This window comes from Vanellus vanellus (assembly GCF_965231255.1).
Source record: "Vanellus vanellus genome assembly, chromosome: 4".
Classification (NCBI taxonomy): domain Eukaryota; kingdom Metazoa; phylum Chordata; class Aves; order Charadriiformes; family Charadriidae; genus Vanellus; species Vanellus vanellus.
Genome location: NC_138909.1, coordinates 6355916 through 6371620, shown reverse-complemented (window position 1 = coordinate 6371620; position 15705 = coordinate 6355916).

The following is a 15705-nucleotide window of genomic DNA, read 5'->3' as shown; positions in this document are numbered from 1 at the left end:
TGGTGGTTCAGACTTCTGTTATGTGGCAGTAAGGGTAGGCTTGAGGCTGCTTAAGGCTATGGGTATTCAGAGGCTTAATTTGTTCTGAACCGACTGGGAACTAAACATATCTATATGATCTGTGTACATGTATTTGTATTGCTTGGTTGTTTAATTACGATGTTAGCTATGTACTTAGTGCTTGAAACAAGATAGAAAACTGTGAAGTAAATTTTCTTAACAATATAAAACTAGTCTTAGCTTTTGCTGTATCAGGCAGCGGTGTGAGCATTTTCTCTGATGTTGTTACAGCCTGTGAGTATTGCTGGGAAACAGTCTCTTCCTCTGGGCAGCTGAACTGACTTCAGCCTTTTGAAGTCAATGGATTTCTTTCCTGACTACATTAGTCTTGTACTTCTATACATGGTTTCAGAGTAGGCAATCTAGAAAGGCCACTTCCTAGCTCCAGCAGATGCTACTGCATCTTCCAACTACAGCAAATCACGTTTGGTACGTGCGGACTAGTTTTATGTGAGGCTTTTCCGAAAGGCATTAGTTTTCATCAAACTTACTCCTACTAATTTTGATGCCAGGAGGGTCCAGCCATCTCTGAACACTTGAAAAACCTGCCCTAGGTACTCTGGATGCCAAGTGAGCGATGAGAAATATGGAATTTGAGAGGGTGGTTTTGGCAGGAGAGGTTACGCACTACTTGTGTCATTTTGCAAGTGAAACCTCTCAGTTATTAGTAATATGTAGTATAACACCTGCTAGAAGTAAGCAGGCATGTGCTTAGGTGTTTCACTTTGTTAAGAGAAAGGTGCGTTTGTAGCACCAAGCAGCTGAAATAACTGTAAATTTCTGCTCCAGTGGTTTAGCTTAAATAAATGCTGACAGGATTATTAGCTATTAATCTTATAATGCATACCTTCCTAAAAGACCTGAATTGTTATTTTAATTGTGTCAAAATTCTTTAGCAAGTCTAGTAGTGAAGGGTCTGACTGACCATGTGAAAACTGGTTTTAAGATGGGAGCAGGACTGCTTCTTTGTTAAATGACAATTGAGAAACACTACTTCAGTTTGCTTTGCTTCTAGAATGAGAGACAAGAAATTATTCTGCTTATTCTTAAAGTAAAAGTGTGGGGGCTTTGGATGGGGGGAAAAAGATCAGAATGTCTGGATTAGAAAATGATTTGATGTTTGGCGCTCAGTGGTTTAACTTAATTCTTAATTGATACCTATTTTGCTACCTGTGCTGTTCCACACCTGGGATTGCACACTGTTTCAGGTGAAACAGAGATTGAGAACAAAACCCGAGATTTGAATGTTCTGTGAAGTAAAAGGTTTTAATTCCCCGCCTCGCCCCTTCCTCAATTTCTTTAGGTATTAAAGTTTACAGCACACTCATTTCTACTTGACTTCCGCACCCCCCTGTCTTTTCAAGCTGCTGTTTTACAAATGCTGCATTTTCCTGCTGAGCTGCAGCAGCTGTTTCTGACTGTGTAATTTAAACCTATATGTAGAGGAGAAGCTGGGCTTTTCATCATCTCTGTATTAAACTTTTTCCCCAGTAGCTCCATGTTATTGAGGAGAGCCTTTCGTTTCTTGTCTTTAGGTACTCTGGATTTTAGTCTGTTCAGAGTTTCAGTGAATCTGTGAAAGGCTATGATAGCAACTGGTACAATTCAGAGATGGTTTAGTCTTCTAAGTAAGTGTCTAGTCTGGTTTATAAACTTGTGGTATTAATTCTGTTGGAGATGCAAGTTCTTACTCCGTTTCATCTGCTCAGTGGTTCCAAAGTCTACTTTGGAAGAATGCTTTTGTCACTTCTCTGAAGTCCACATAGCTGGTTATAATGCTTATAATCCTCAGCTTGCCTGGACAACCACTGCTGATATCAGGGTGTGGGGGACATGCTTCCCCCCCTTTAAGCCATTTATTTTAGAAAGAAATGTTTATAAATGCAAGTTTAAATGACCTGATAACACTGATAGGTTTTTGAATTATTATTTATGAATTATTATCTAGCACAACTTGCTCTTTAATGGTAGGTATCAGCCTGTTTAACAAAAAAGGGACTTATCTATCTCATAATAGGCATTCTGATCTTGCAGCCGTTATGTATTTTGGAAAGTTCACTGATTTACAGTTTGATTTCTGCATGCTGAGAAGTGTAGAGTTGAAGTATCTTTTGATGAACTGTTACGTAAATGTTTATCATTCACTTCAAAAAGATATCCTCTCCTCTGAAGACTTTCCTTACTGATCCTATGAGGAAAAAAAGGAGAAAAACTGAAAAAGAAGAGGTGGAAATGTTATTACTTGAATATTCGCTGTTTACAGACACAAAATAGTATGCCTATTGAAAAGGGATGTTACATCTCAAAGCCAGGTAAGTTATCATCAGGGAGGGATGATGCTGGTGGGAGAATGTTTCCTTTCAGGCAGTCAAGCATGGTTCTTGCTTTGCTCCTTGGTAGAATCGGGATTTACTCATCCTCTGTGTCCTGGGGAACTAATTAATTGTTTGAAGACACGTGGATGAAGACCCTGATGAGTGTGGGCGGGGCTTGCACATAGGCTGTGGGCATTCCTGGTATTTTTCCTCCCACATACCCATGCATATGCCAGCTGCAATCTGGCCCCGTTATTATTACTGTGTTTATTCTCTTCAATTTCCCATCACACAACTGGGAACTTGAATGTGAAATAAACACAAATACATTTACTTCAAGTTGTTTTGCATAGCATTATAATTAGAAGCTGGAGACAACGCTCTCCCTTCATCATTCAATACTGAGGCATTGTTCCTTCTCTTGGTTTTTCTTTTCCAAAGTACTGTCTCTTCATAGCTGTTCTTCCACAGCCCAAAGTGGTGGTTTTTTCTGTGGGTGTGGCTTTTTTTTTGGTTTGTTTTTTTTTTTTTTAAAGGTTTGGTATGTTTAAAACTAATGGCAGGTACACTAAGCTAATGCACTTATTGTGCTGTTCTAGAGAACTGGTTTACTCTGCCTTGAGAGCAGGAGCAGCTGCAGGCTGCCTGCAGATGTTGACCGGACGGACAGTTGCTCATGAGTGATTCCATTATGTTTCCTAAGATCCCTTTTTGAGTCATGTTGGGCAACTGCTCCTAACCTCTAATGGCTTCCTTATGTTCTTTTACCCTCTCTTGTTCAAACTGTGTAGCTGGCTGCTGGGGAGGACAGCACAGTGACAATGGCTGCTGCAGCATGGTTTGCAGGCAGATGATCTGTGACAGTGTATAGACAACACAGTGGTTCTGTTTCCTCAGTAATTGGTGACTGCTGAGTGCCGGGTAATTTGTCTCACGCCCTCTCTGGAGAGGCTGGAGCAGACCTAAAGGGGACAGAAAATACAGTGCCTTCTGCTTTGGTTTGAGCAGTAGGTTAAAGCAAGTTACAACTGTTTCTGGATCCTCTTTAGTTGTAGGTTCCCTATTGGTATTGACAATGAAAGCCCCTATTCTCATCGTGTTTTGGCGAGATATTTGATCACTTTTTTCTGACCTTGCTCAAGTGATACTACAGCTGACTGTATAATAACTCAGTCTAGCATTCATAGCGTGCTCTGCCTGAAGGTTTTGATCAGCAGCTCCTAGTTCAGATGAAGTATGGGAGCAGTGGAGAAAGACTAGAAAGCTATGAAATTCTTCTTACTAGAGTGCCATGCTGACTTTATATCCAAGCGTGAAGGAATTGCTTCTGAGATCATTGCTGTTTCTGAGCTCAAATTGTGTCCTTGTCCATAGCGTGTGATGCACTTGCACTTCTCTAGGAGGTATGTCTTGACAAAGTCACTACTTATATGCTGCACATAGTAGCTAAGTATTTATCATCATACTTAAATGAAACGCCAAAATACCTCTGTCATTAAAAAAAAAATAAAATAAAAAAAAATCTCTGACCAGAGCTTTGAGGTAGGTCTGTCCAGACCTCTCCCCTCAAAGGGCTTTGAAACTCAAACCTCAGGTTTTCTTTGAACAAAGCCTACATAGACAAACCTCTTACAACAGAGACGAGAGAGAAAAGACAGACTAGACATGGGGAAGGGTTTATAAACAAATCTCCTGCTGCTCACTTTGTCCTTGCTTCTAGTCTTGGTTTCAGTCAGCTCTGTGGCTTTTGGGGTTGAAGGAGGCTGCAAGTTCACTCTGGTCCCTAGTGACCTTTTTTCCATTGTCGCTGGGGCTTGTGTCTAGCTTCTCCTGCTGTTCTCTGCTATCTATCTCCTGAGTCTGAACGGCATGCTCATGTCTCCTCACGGCTTGCTTCTGCCCCCCCTTAAGCACACCCAGTAGTAGCTCTCAAGTGAAGGTACTGTGTCATTTCCCCTGCAGAGAAGCCCACTTGGCTCCATCACTCTCTTTAAAGGAACATAATATACCAAGAGAAATAAATGAATTGGATACTGTCTGTCCTAGATCCTAACAGAGGCATTTTTCTGGAAAAAGAAGGGTATGTTGTGATAAATGTGAAATGTAGAATATAAATATTTAGCTACTGTCAAGTCATCTGTTAGTGTTTTCTGGATATCTTTTTCAAGTTGTTTGTGTGCTTTGTATGACTTTTCTAATATTCTTTTCTGTCTCAAAATACAAAAAGTGGGTTTTCATGAGTTCTCATATAATGGAGAAAATGTACAGTTATCCACACCTCCGATCTGTGCAAAGGTTAACTGGGAGATCTCTTTGACTGCCTTGTACCTCACCTGGAATTCATGCTTTCAAGTCCTTAATTGCTGTGGTTTTGTTGTCTAGGCTGCTCATTTCTGCTAGTTCAGCAGACATCTCTATAATCAAGAGTGGTGGTTCAGTATTTGGTGTATTTTCTGCATGGGATGAATAACTTTGCTCGCATCTGGTACTGTTGTAGACTACGTCCTATGTGAATGCAAGTGTAGGTGTCTGCTCAGTTTAGGTGCTTAGATCAGATTAAGAGGAAAGATCTGATGGGTAGTGGAGAGTAGGGTAGAGGAGTTCCTGAGAAGTATAACAAGTCCTCGTCTGCTAACGTAACGCAGCTCCCACACTCCTCTGCACAGTGAATATGGTTGCTTTTATCCTACTCCAGTCCGAAACTTCCTAATGAGTTCAGAGAATTTGTTACAGCAGAAACATACCCATCTGTAAATTAACCACTACTGTAATGAAAAGTTATCCAAATCTATAACATCTAACCAGTTCTATGACAACTACAGGAACAGCAAGATACTTCACAATACGATGACAATGATATTGAGGAGGAGGAACGTACATGAAAGAAACAACCAAACAACAATAACAAGAATAGAGGCACATTTCCATTAAATGAAAACATCTTAAACAATGACCTTTCTGACAAACCACAGAAATAGCAAATATGCAGCCTTTTTAATGGTTTCATACTGGAGTTTTGCACACATACCCCCTGGAAGCTTAATGCAGTCCAAATGTCTATCCCTTGGACAAGGCCTGTGGCTATAGCTCTTTGATGGCTGAACGAGAAAGTGAAAGCTTGCAGGTTACTCAAACCTGCAGGGAATCCATGTTCCCAACTATCCTTCTTTCCATTGGAATGTGAATCTTTCTCATTTGATGTTTTCTTCATCCTTGACATTGTTTTTATAGGAAAAGAAGAAAGTGAGGGGGAACAAAATTGTTAGTAGATGATCTGTCATAAGAGGTATGCTTAGAGACTACTAAAAATGACTTGTCTTTGAATTTAGTCCAAGCCAGCTCTAGTTCCAACTGATGTTGGGCTGCTGTAGCCCTCATCAATGCCATATTGCGTTTGAAATGGATAAATGTCTTGATTTATAAGATGACGGGGTTTTTGGTTGCTTTGTCCCATTAGGCAGATACTGTAAGCTGGGGAGGGGGGACAAAATACCATGTGGGATGATACCAAAATCAGTAGCTGTTCCTTCCTAGACTTCTCAAAGCAGTAGATTTCTTATGAAGAAAGTATTTCAGATTTAGTTTATTGAAACCTTTTCATTTCTCATTTCTTGCTAACAGCTTTCATCAATGGGATCTATCAGATCAAATAACCATCTGGTTCTTTAAATCAGGGGGTTATTATGTGACTTTAATCTGTTATATCTATTAATAACAAATTTTAAAAAGCCAACTCGGAGTATTAGAAATTGACTGCATTCAACCAAGTGCAGACTATTAAGAGCCAAAATCCCTGCAATGGACAAATGCTTCACCTATGTCTATTTAATATTTTGCTCCCAACCTTTTGGATTGTTCTAGTTTTTACTTATGTCTTTTATCATAGTTCAGTGTCAGTTATTATGAATGTTCTCCAACCTTCAAAATTTCATTCGTAATAGTGGTTATGCCTACAACCCGCAAGTCTGTAAAGATGCAAAAGGCGCGAGATGAAAATAAACCAATGCCGTTCTTATTTGACGGGGTTTTATCAGAATTGGAATGTATGGTATGTAACCTGGTAACTCTTATTGCAGTTTGTAAACTAAATGGAAGTAATGCGGCATCAGGAACTATTGCACAATGATAAAATTCAGCAACTCCAAATAGAAAAAAAGATGGTTTCTTTCTAAGAAAGCATGAGGAGGGAAATGGGGACTCTGCTGTTGTTCTTTGCTGGGGGCTCTGTGTATAGATGTGTGCATGTGCCTATGTGAGGGGCAGGCTGGGTGGGTTCAAAAATCCGCTGGTTAGGCAGGACTGTAGAAGCAGCTGCATACTGAGTGTTCTGCATCCACCATGCTTCCTTCTCTCCCACCTCTCTCTTAGGCTCCCTTTGTGCTGTAAGAACAACCTTGCTTAGGCACAGATCAGGCAAAACCGTGTAAGTTGTGTTGTATCTGGTGACTCTGCAGGTTAATGCTTTTCATCCAGATTAACAGAACACCGAAACGTGTTCGGCAAGCAGGTTGGCCACAGCCACGTTGTACAACAAGGGCTAACTATGGCTACTTCTCCAGCGCAGACAGGGCTTCATTCAGCCTTTCTGTCACAAGTTATTATAGTTTGGACAGATTTTCATATAGTTTCCAAAAGGGCATGTTAATGTCTTGTACCTCTCGAAAGACACACTTTTAAATAAGATGCAGCTGCATTGTATTTTCAGTCCATTCCCTTGCTGCTTTATGAGAAAAGATGACTAACTCATTTATGGCAATACTGAGCAGTAATAACTTTAAATTTATGGGGCACCCAGGGTCTAGATGCCTTAGGGAGCCTGACAGGCTATAACTTAAAACCTAACTTTAAAAAAAGCAGTGTGATTTAACACAATAGAACCGATGGAGAAACAGAAACCCTATTGTGTGATAAATAGAACTGCGTCCCACAAACAATATCAAACCCAAACTCTCTGCAGCCTGACCCAGAGGGGTGCCATTGTTTTCTCTGAAATGTCAGAGAGGAGAACACGCTTGAGCTAAGAGAAAGCATTTATATAGGCAGGCTTCACACATGGTAAAACAGAACCAGCTACGGCTTTAGACTGAGCGGTAGGATTTGTTGGTCTTGTTAACCAAGGATGAATACATCAGAAAGGAAGCAACGCAGTGGCAGACATCTTTCAAATGTCTTTCTATAGCTATTACTTTTCTTCAAAAAGCGTGCTCTTCAAAGTACACTTGTCCTCTTATTAATCATTAGATTAATCGGTACATATATACACATACACTTTTCCATTGGTCCCTCTTCTCTACCAATTTCAGATAGTTACAGAGCTCCTTGCTGACTTTAATCTGCTCTCAAAATCAACTTCTGCCCCAAAGTGTGGGTTTAACAGGCTTGTATCAAGCTTTTGTATTGGCTTCTGTTCTTGGTGAACAGTGAAAGTAGCTCCTGAGAGGGTGCCATGTGAGATCCTTTCCTGCAATTATTTCGGAGTCTCCAGACACCCCTGCTTTGTGAAACTAAGTAGACCTGTAAAGTTTAAATAGAAGGCTTTGTCTGAAAGAGTGAACTTGTTTGAATCATTCTACCCTTGCTTGCAACGAAGAACATATTTCTTATTTCTGTCTCAATTTTGAAAACATAAAAATAATGAATGAAAAGAAAAATTATATTGTCTTTTAATCCTTCTAGTGCTTTCAAAACTGAGTGATTTCACTAAGCAATCTTAAGCTGCACAAAATATTTGTAATAACACAACTTAATCTTTGAAATAGCTATTGGTTTTCTTCATTTTTCTCTTATTGTTTGCTTGTTTTTTCTAATGTACATAAGTCATTTTACAGTTGATCCTTATAGACCTTGGCGACAATATTCAGAAGTCATTTGAGCTAGACTTGTATACTTGATGATTGCTCTTTCTTACATTTTTTTAGTGTCTAGTCTGGCATCTTGTATAATACAGACTTGGAAATAAGACTCCTACAGTTAAATAAATTATCCTACTAAGTATTGTGAAAGACTATCTTGTGTAACTTTTCTTTCTAATAACAACAGAAGTATTATGATTGTAGTTTTCTTATTTGATACTGTGACTGTATCCAGGGGGTAGGGGAGTAGAATTAGGCAGCCTCTAGTGTCTGGCATACAATTTCCAAAACAGTGCATTTCACTATCTTGTATCTACCTCACGGCACCCTGGTTAAGTAACGTTAATAAGAAATACAGTGCCCCAAGAAGTGCAGTAGCCAGAAATTTGCACATTACGGTAGCAAAAAACATTTCTATTTGTCTGATGAACAGTGAAATTTTAGATAGTTGCAATCTAAAAATGTCTTATTTACAAAGATTAACAGAGGACACAAACTAATTTTACAGAAACTGATGCTATTCAGTGGGTGGTCATAAATCTGAACAATGGTTATTGAAATGAGTTCTTCAGAATGTTATGATATTTGTTTTTTAAATATTGCCAATACACAATCTTATTTTTTAAGATTATTCTTCTCTGTTTATTTGAAGTTCTGCAAAACTATAGGCTATTTGGCTGGATGCGCTGCTTTTAAAACAAAACAAACCCCGCAGGTATACACAGCACGTACCAACAGGTAACTTGTAGCTCTGTTTGTCTCTGATCCTATATCTTCAGCTGATTTGACTTTGAATTCTGAGTGTTTGGGACAGAGTTGCTGAGTACCCATGGTGTCAGGTGGAATATAATGAAGATTAGAGTCTTCAAATGGAAGCATTCAAACAGAAAAAAAAAATAAATTAAAATATCTATCCTGTATGGTTTAATGAAAACTGAATTACTGACAAATGTTGGTGGTTTGGGTTGTTGGTTTGGTTGGTTTTTGTTAGGCCCAGTTTACTCTAAACATAGATGTATACGGTACCTGTGATTATGCAGCTTCTGAAGCCATATAAAGCAGCTCATGACCACAGGTGTTGGTGAAGTTGGTTTAGCTAAGGCCTGTAGGTGGAAAACTCAGATTTAAATTTTTATGTCCAGGATTGGCTTCTGGCTTCTCTTTCGGAATACAACATGCATTTGGATGGAGTGAAGCATCCATGGAAGAATTCGAGTCTCTATCCTCTAAGCCTGTGTTAAAGCAGTAAGATTTTCCCATTCTTCCAGAGGAATTTGTTACAGCACTGAGAGGTAAGTATTTCCTGGGGGAATATGTCATCACTTGACAAAGTGACTTTAGCGGAGGACAGGCAGGTAGGAGACTGAAAACCAAGGAAAGCACTAAGATGCATTTAGGATAGTTCTTGTCCATTCCTAAGTTAATAGCTCTCATTTTTGTGCTCTAAGGAAATGTTTTTTGAAGACTTCACATAATTTTTCCAAAAGGTTTAGAACAATATTTCATTTTTATATTTTGATTTTTTTTTTAAACCTCCTGAAGTTTGTCAAGAAAAAAAAATTTATCTGTATTCTTAAAATTGACTAGAAGATAGATTCTCTGCCATGTTGATGCAACTTTTTCTTATAACGATCTCCTATTATAACCTTGCGATTTAGAGATGGCACAGAATTACCAGAAATCTGACATAATTTAAAATTAAAAAACAATTATAGAATAACTAAGGAACAGTATAGGAAAGTGTTTCAGCTTAGACTCAAAGCATAGCTCAATACAAAATAATCCTACTGCACAGAAGCAGTCAGAGGATACAGTCCTCCTTTCAACATTGTATTGTGCATAGGACTCAAACCCCCAAAGAATCAACATCCCATTTGTGGGGCTGAATGTCATGTTGCTGTTTGAGATACACCTCAAATTACATGGTGTGCTGATTTCAGCTGTTCTAAAAATAACCAAAACCTAGGAAAAAAAATAATCCAATAGCCTTCTAAATAACACTCCCAGATACTAGACCCCTGAAGTCAATGAGAATTCTCCTTGCATTTCAAATCTACTGCCTCCACCCCTAATGGTTTGGTCACCTGGGTTTTTGTCTAATATCTCAGGTCAAATAACATTGATAGCTGTGAATTCAACACTTCATAAAAGGGGGGAAAAAAATTATAATCAGGGTCTGTAAATACTGGAGGCATGTGCTGGTCCTTGAAACGTGTTCTCTTTGAATTTAAAGTTTACAAGACAGACTAAAGTTGTGCTGATGGTGAGACCAGTGGTGCATTGAGGAAGATTCATGGAAAAAGAGTTTTAAGTTCTTTGAAGGGGGGTGGGAGGAAGTATTTGGTGGCTAAAATTTGAGGGTGTTTTTCCAGCAGAAAAGAATACTAGAAATGCCAAAACGAAGCAGGAATGAAGACAAGATGTGAGTAAAGAGGCTGGAAAGCGGTTAGAAGGGAAAGTAGTAGGTATGAGGTCTGATGCGCAAGAAGGTAATACTTGAACGTGGCATCTGGTCTAAGATGATTAAAGCTATGTAAGTATTGCCTCTTAGGTGGACCCAGGAATTAGGCTTAGCTTCCCAACTAAGTGTTGTAGATCTACTTGTTTTCCCATTTCCTGTAGGCTTTAGAGCAAACTGTTCTCTTCTGTGACCAGGTTTCCTGACCAAGAGAATTTAAATTGCTCCGGCTCGCTGTTCAGGAAGAAAGTATGTAGTGTGGGTAATCAGACAGTTTAAGCCCTCCACTGGTGGTTCAGGCACAGTTTAACAGAATACTGAATGGTAGAAGGTAGCAGACACTCATGCTGTTGAAAAGAAGGTAACTCAAGTGCTGTTTTCTGTGAATGGGAGGAAGACAGTGAGGCCAAAGAGCAAAATAATTAAGTGAAAGATGACCCGAGACAAGTCTCTGAGCAAAGGAGGGGACAGATTTTGAAAATGTGCTTGGGGTGCCAAAATGAATTTTCCATAGCTGGCAGTTCTGAGAAATATCTGCTGCATATATGTAGCCATTCTCTGAGGATTTAAAAACATTCTGTGTAGCAGTCTTATGATACCCTACGTAGCAGAGTGCTAAAGGTTCATGGAGAAGTGAAAATATGAATATCCAACACCACATGGCAGACATGAAAGGTAGAGGCCAGTAATGAGAGTTATCATCCACCTGCTATAATAATATTAACAAACCACTGTAAGTTCATAGTACAGTAGTCAGCTGTCTTCCTGCTACAGGAAAACGCAACAGTGTTCCAGTTTCCATGTCCTGCTCAGGAATGGTGGAAAAATACTTCACCACATTAAAGCTCTTTCAAGGCTTTACGAAGAATTTATTGTGTGGTTGGACTCTCAAATGTGAGGAGTTAAATGATAGGCACAGAGCAGGTACTGAAAAGGCACTTATTTTTTGTTTTTTCAACAAATAAAAATAATTGCGCAGAGTAGGAATCAGCTTGGTGACAAAGCTTGTGTTAAATGAAGATCCCTCTCAAGATTAGGTTGCAAGTAGGAGAGGAAGTAGATAAGTTAAAGACTTTCTTATCCCAGAAGGAGCGTATGATCAACTCAGTGTGAGGCCTAATGGGAAATGGGGCCTGAGAAGGTATGGCCTTTATGTAATAGAGCATGTACGTGAATGTTTAGGATTGAAGGACCTAGCTCACCAGGGAGAAGCTGGATCTGGAAAGTCATTTTCCATTAATGAAGGGGGGGGGGAAGGTGAGCTGATCCTGAAGGTGCTGACAGGAAAAACAAGATCAGTTTAGGGAGTTACTCTTGAGCTGAAATAGGATATCACTGAGCTGAGGAAGACACTTTCAGAACGTGTGAGGATGTGGCCCAGGAGTTCATCTGCTACTGTATAAAGTAATTCTGTCAGTTCCTGCCACTGAAGAAAATACTGAAAATGGTGTACATTAAATGTTTCAAAATAACTAATTTGGAGACTTGTGCTCTAATCTCTGGATTTCCAAGATTCCTTAAGTTCGTTTTTCTGGGCTATTTTATATCAGAGCATAACATGGGAGTATACCAGAGGTTGCTCCATGGCAGTATCCAACAGCAGGTGTCTAGGAGAAATTATATGACTGGGTCAGGTGTGCATGGTGTTGCCCCTGGGTACTTGTCTAGCCTCCAAGTATATGGGGCATGGAGAATTTCTGGGCTAGATACAGCATCTATGAATGTAATAACCCTCAACAGGCTTTTCTTACATCAGCTAATTGAATAGCCCTTTGAACCTGAGCAAACAGCCAGAGCTACGAAGGCTGGAGCTTTATATTATTTTTCAGTTAAAGCTGTCTGATTGACACCAACAACAGGGGAGGGGTTAGAAAAAGCAACAACGTTGAATCGGAGAAGGTAGAAAGCTGGGGCCTGAGCTCCTTGTTGGATATCAGAAAGCTACCTGAAACTTTTTCTCTATGTACTGGTACTTTATGTGTCAGTCTGCCATCACTTTTTGTGCATCTCACTTTAAAACTCATGCAATCACAGGAAACAGGACTAGAAAAGAGCTCAGGAAATCATCTGGTGTAGGGCTACGTCAAGCACCAGCTGTGCCTGTGTCACTTCATACACTTGCCGAGCCTATTCTCAAAGACCTCTGTTGATGAAAGCCAAGTGACCTCGCTAGGCAGTCTGTGCAAGTACTTTATATTGAAAATACTTTCTCAATGAGTAAAAATCTAAACTTTCAATTTAGAAAGTATTTTCAATTTTAGTGTTAACTAAAAGAAAAAAGTTTTTTTTTTTCTAGTTTTCTTTAAAGTAGTGTTAATGTATTTGAAGACTATTATTATATATCGAGAAGTTTTCTATTCTATGGACTAAACAAATATTTTCTGAAGCCATATCTACTAGATTTTTGATCAATGTGTATGGTAATCAACTGGACTTTACTTCTCCTTTGTCTATAAAGCCTGTAACTGCTATAGAAACAAAATAGATATAATTGACCTGATTTTTCTTAACAAAAACATGCTAGAAATCTATCTGCCGTTTCACTTTTTTCTAGAAATGTGATGCCTCAAAATGAATCCAGTTTTCCAGCTGAGGCTGAACCAATACTGAAGATGACTTTTATCTTGCAGTCTTTCATGCTGGGTTGTATAAATAAGAGTATATCTTCACACCATAATAACTTTGGCTCAAGTTCAGCTTAAGACCCACTGTTTCTTACAGTACTTTTTCTGAAGAGTTGCTACCTGTGCAGTTGTATTCTCTATCCTTTTTGCTTGTTTGGTAGTGACTAGATCTTTTCACTATTGAACCGCAACCTGTTTTATTAGCTCGCACCATCAATTTGTCAAGATAAAAATGCAAATACTAGAGTGCTCAGGGCACAGCCTGCTATTCTAAGTGAGTTACTGCTACTCTATTTTTAACCATTTTTTGACTAGCTCTTCCGACTTCTTTCCTATATGGCTTATGTGAAGTTTTCATGTGAGATAGCAGCAAAAATCTACTACAGTCAAATTATATTGTGCTTCTTTTAGGTCCATATAATGTAGATTAATTAAGTGGTCAGTACTTAATAATACATCACTTTGAAACCTGAATTACTAGCTTAATCTGGTACTTATTCACTTAAAATTTTGTCTTAAGACCTTTTTTTAAACCCTAGTTTAAAAACCTCTGAAGCAATAGGAGTGAACAATTAATATGCAGTCAGGTTGAGAATGGAAATGCAAATGCAAACACATGTATGTATTTTAATATTTTAAAAGGGGAAGGAGAAAATTCTTAGTTCCGAAATCCTGGAGCTAACTTCCAGAACTTCAAATCTGAGAAAGAAACTTCGACAGTAATTACTCTGTACATGTAAGCGAAGAAAGAGACGTAAGTTAAAAACTAATCTTACCACTCACTGCTTTGCACAACCTTGACACTACACAAGAAGTCTGTATTGGTTTACAGAAAAACCAAAATGCCAACTGTGCATTGATTAGAAGAGCGATTTGGTGGGGAAATAATTTTCAGGTTGACATGTTTACTGAATTCTGAAAGAATTGGTGTAGAAAAACAAAAAAAAACCAAAAAAAAAAAACCAAAAAAAAACCCAAAAAAACCCAACAACAAAAAAAAAAAAACCAAAACAAAAAAAAACCAAAAAAACCCAAAGCAGTCCTTAAAAATAGCTCTGAAAGGAATTTTTCTCAGCAAAACAAAGTGCATTAGGGAAATAACTTATTTTTTCAGATCACTAGAAAATACAGACAAAACAAACACTGTTGGAACTGGAAAAAAACCCTGAGACACTGAGTAGATGGGGCTTATTGTCATATTTACAAAAGGCACATTTAATTGTCTAGGAAAGTAGATTGTCTTAGATTGAGTTTTTAGTTGGTAGTATAACATATGGTTTAAGTTGACTCCATGTCAACACAATTTGTTCCAGGTACTTAGAGTCACTGTGCCTGGTGACTACTAGTAGCAAGGGTGCCATTGTCCCCAAAGCAGGGCAGACTTTAAAGGCATGTACACAGCTCTTGCTAAGCTCTGCTAGTTAATTTGCTGCTTCTGTTTCTAGAGCTTTCTTTTGAGACTATTGCACTCATTGGATTTGTTTTCAGAAACAATAGAAGAGTCATTGTGCTGGCATGTTGCATGGACTACAGCAATATGGCTCTATATTCAGCTTGTCAGCATTGTATACCATAGTTGCTGCTATTGGCTTTAAGGAAGGGGAGGATATATTAGTAGGTTTCTCTGGGGAATGGAATAGTAAAAAAAAAAAAAAATAAAAAAAATTGTTTTTTAGACTGAGAAAAGAACAAAAATTCCTGAGAAGTGTATATGCTATTCCTCATCCCATCTTCCCCTCAGATTCTGTCATTAGACAAGCTGAAACCTTTGCTTCCCGAGAACTTCAATACAAAATAAGAAAGTGCAAAGCCCTTTTTCCATCCTGGTCCAGATACTGCAGTCTAGAAGGTCTGAGAAGTCATTTACAATGAAAAAAGAACAATGATCCCATACAGTTAATGACCTTGCACCTAGTCAGAGAAATGGGCTTGGCAAATTCCAGGGTAATATCTGACTGAAACCTTTGCATACCTGGTCAAAGCTAAATATTATTTGCACTCTGGAAAGGTGCAGATATACATGAACAAAGAGGAAATAGTCTGACAATATTGTAAGTGTCCTGCAAATGGGTACAATCCAGGTAAGCCAAAGATAGTTTTTAAAGTACTGCTCCTGATCTTACCATGTTAAGAGGAAGGATATGGAATTGGAAAGGAGATACGTAGATCCAGGAAGGAGGTTTTCAAATCAGGAGCTGCAAACTTGGTTAATCTGCAGTGCAGAAATGTTTTGTGGACCACTGAATCTACAACCTGGGAAGGGGGAGCCGTTATCATGAACACCACACTTTCACAGATCTGTCAGCTGCCAGATCAAATTCTGGTACTGCTATGGATACTGCAAAAGCTAATATTCTAATACTTAAGGATGCAAGGAACTCTAAAAGGATAAAAAA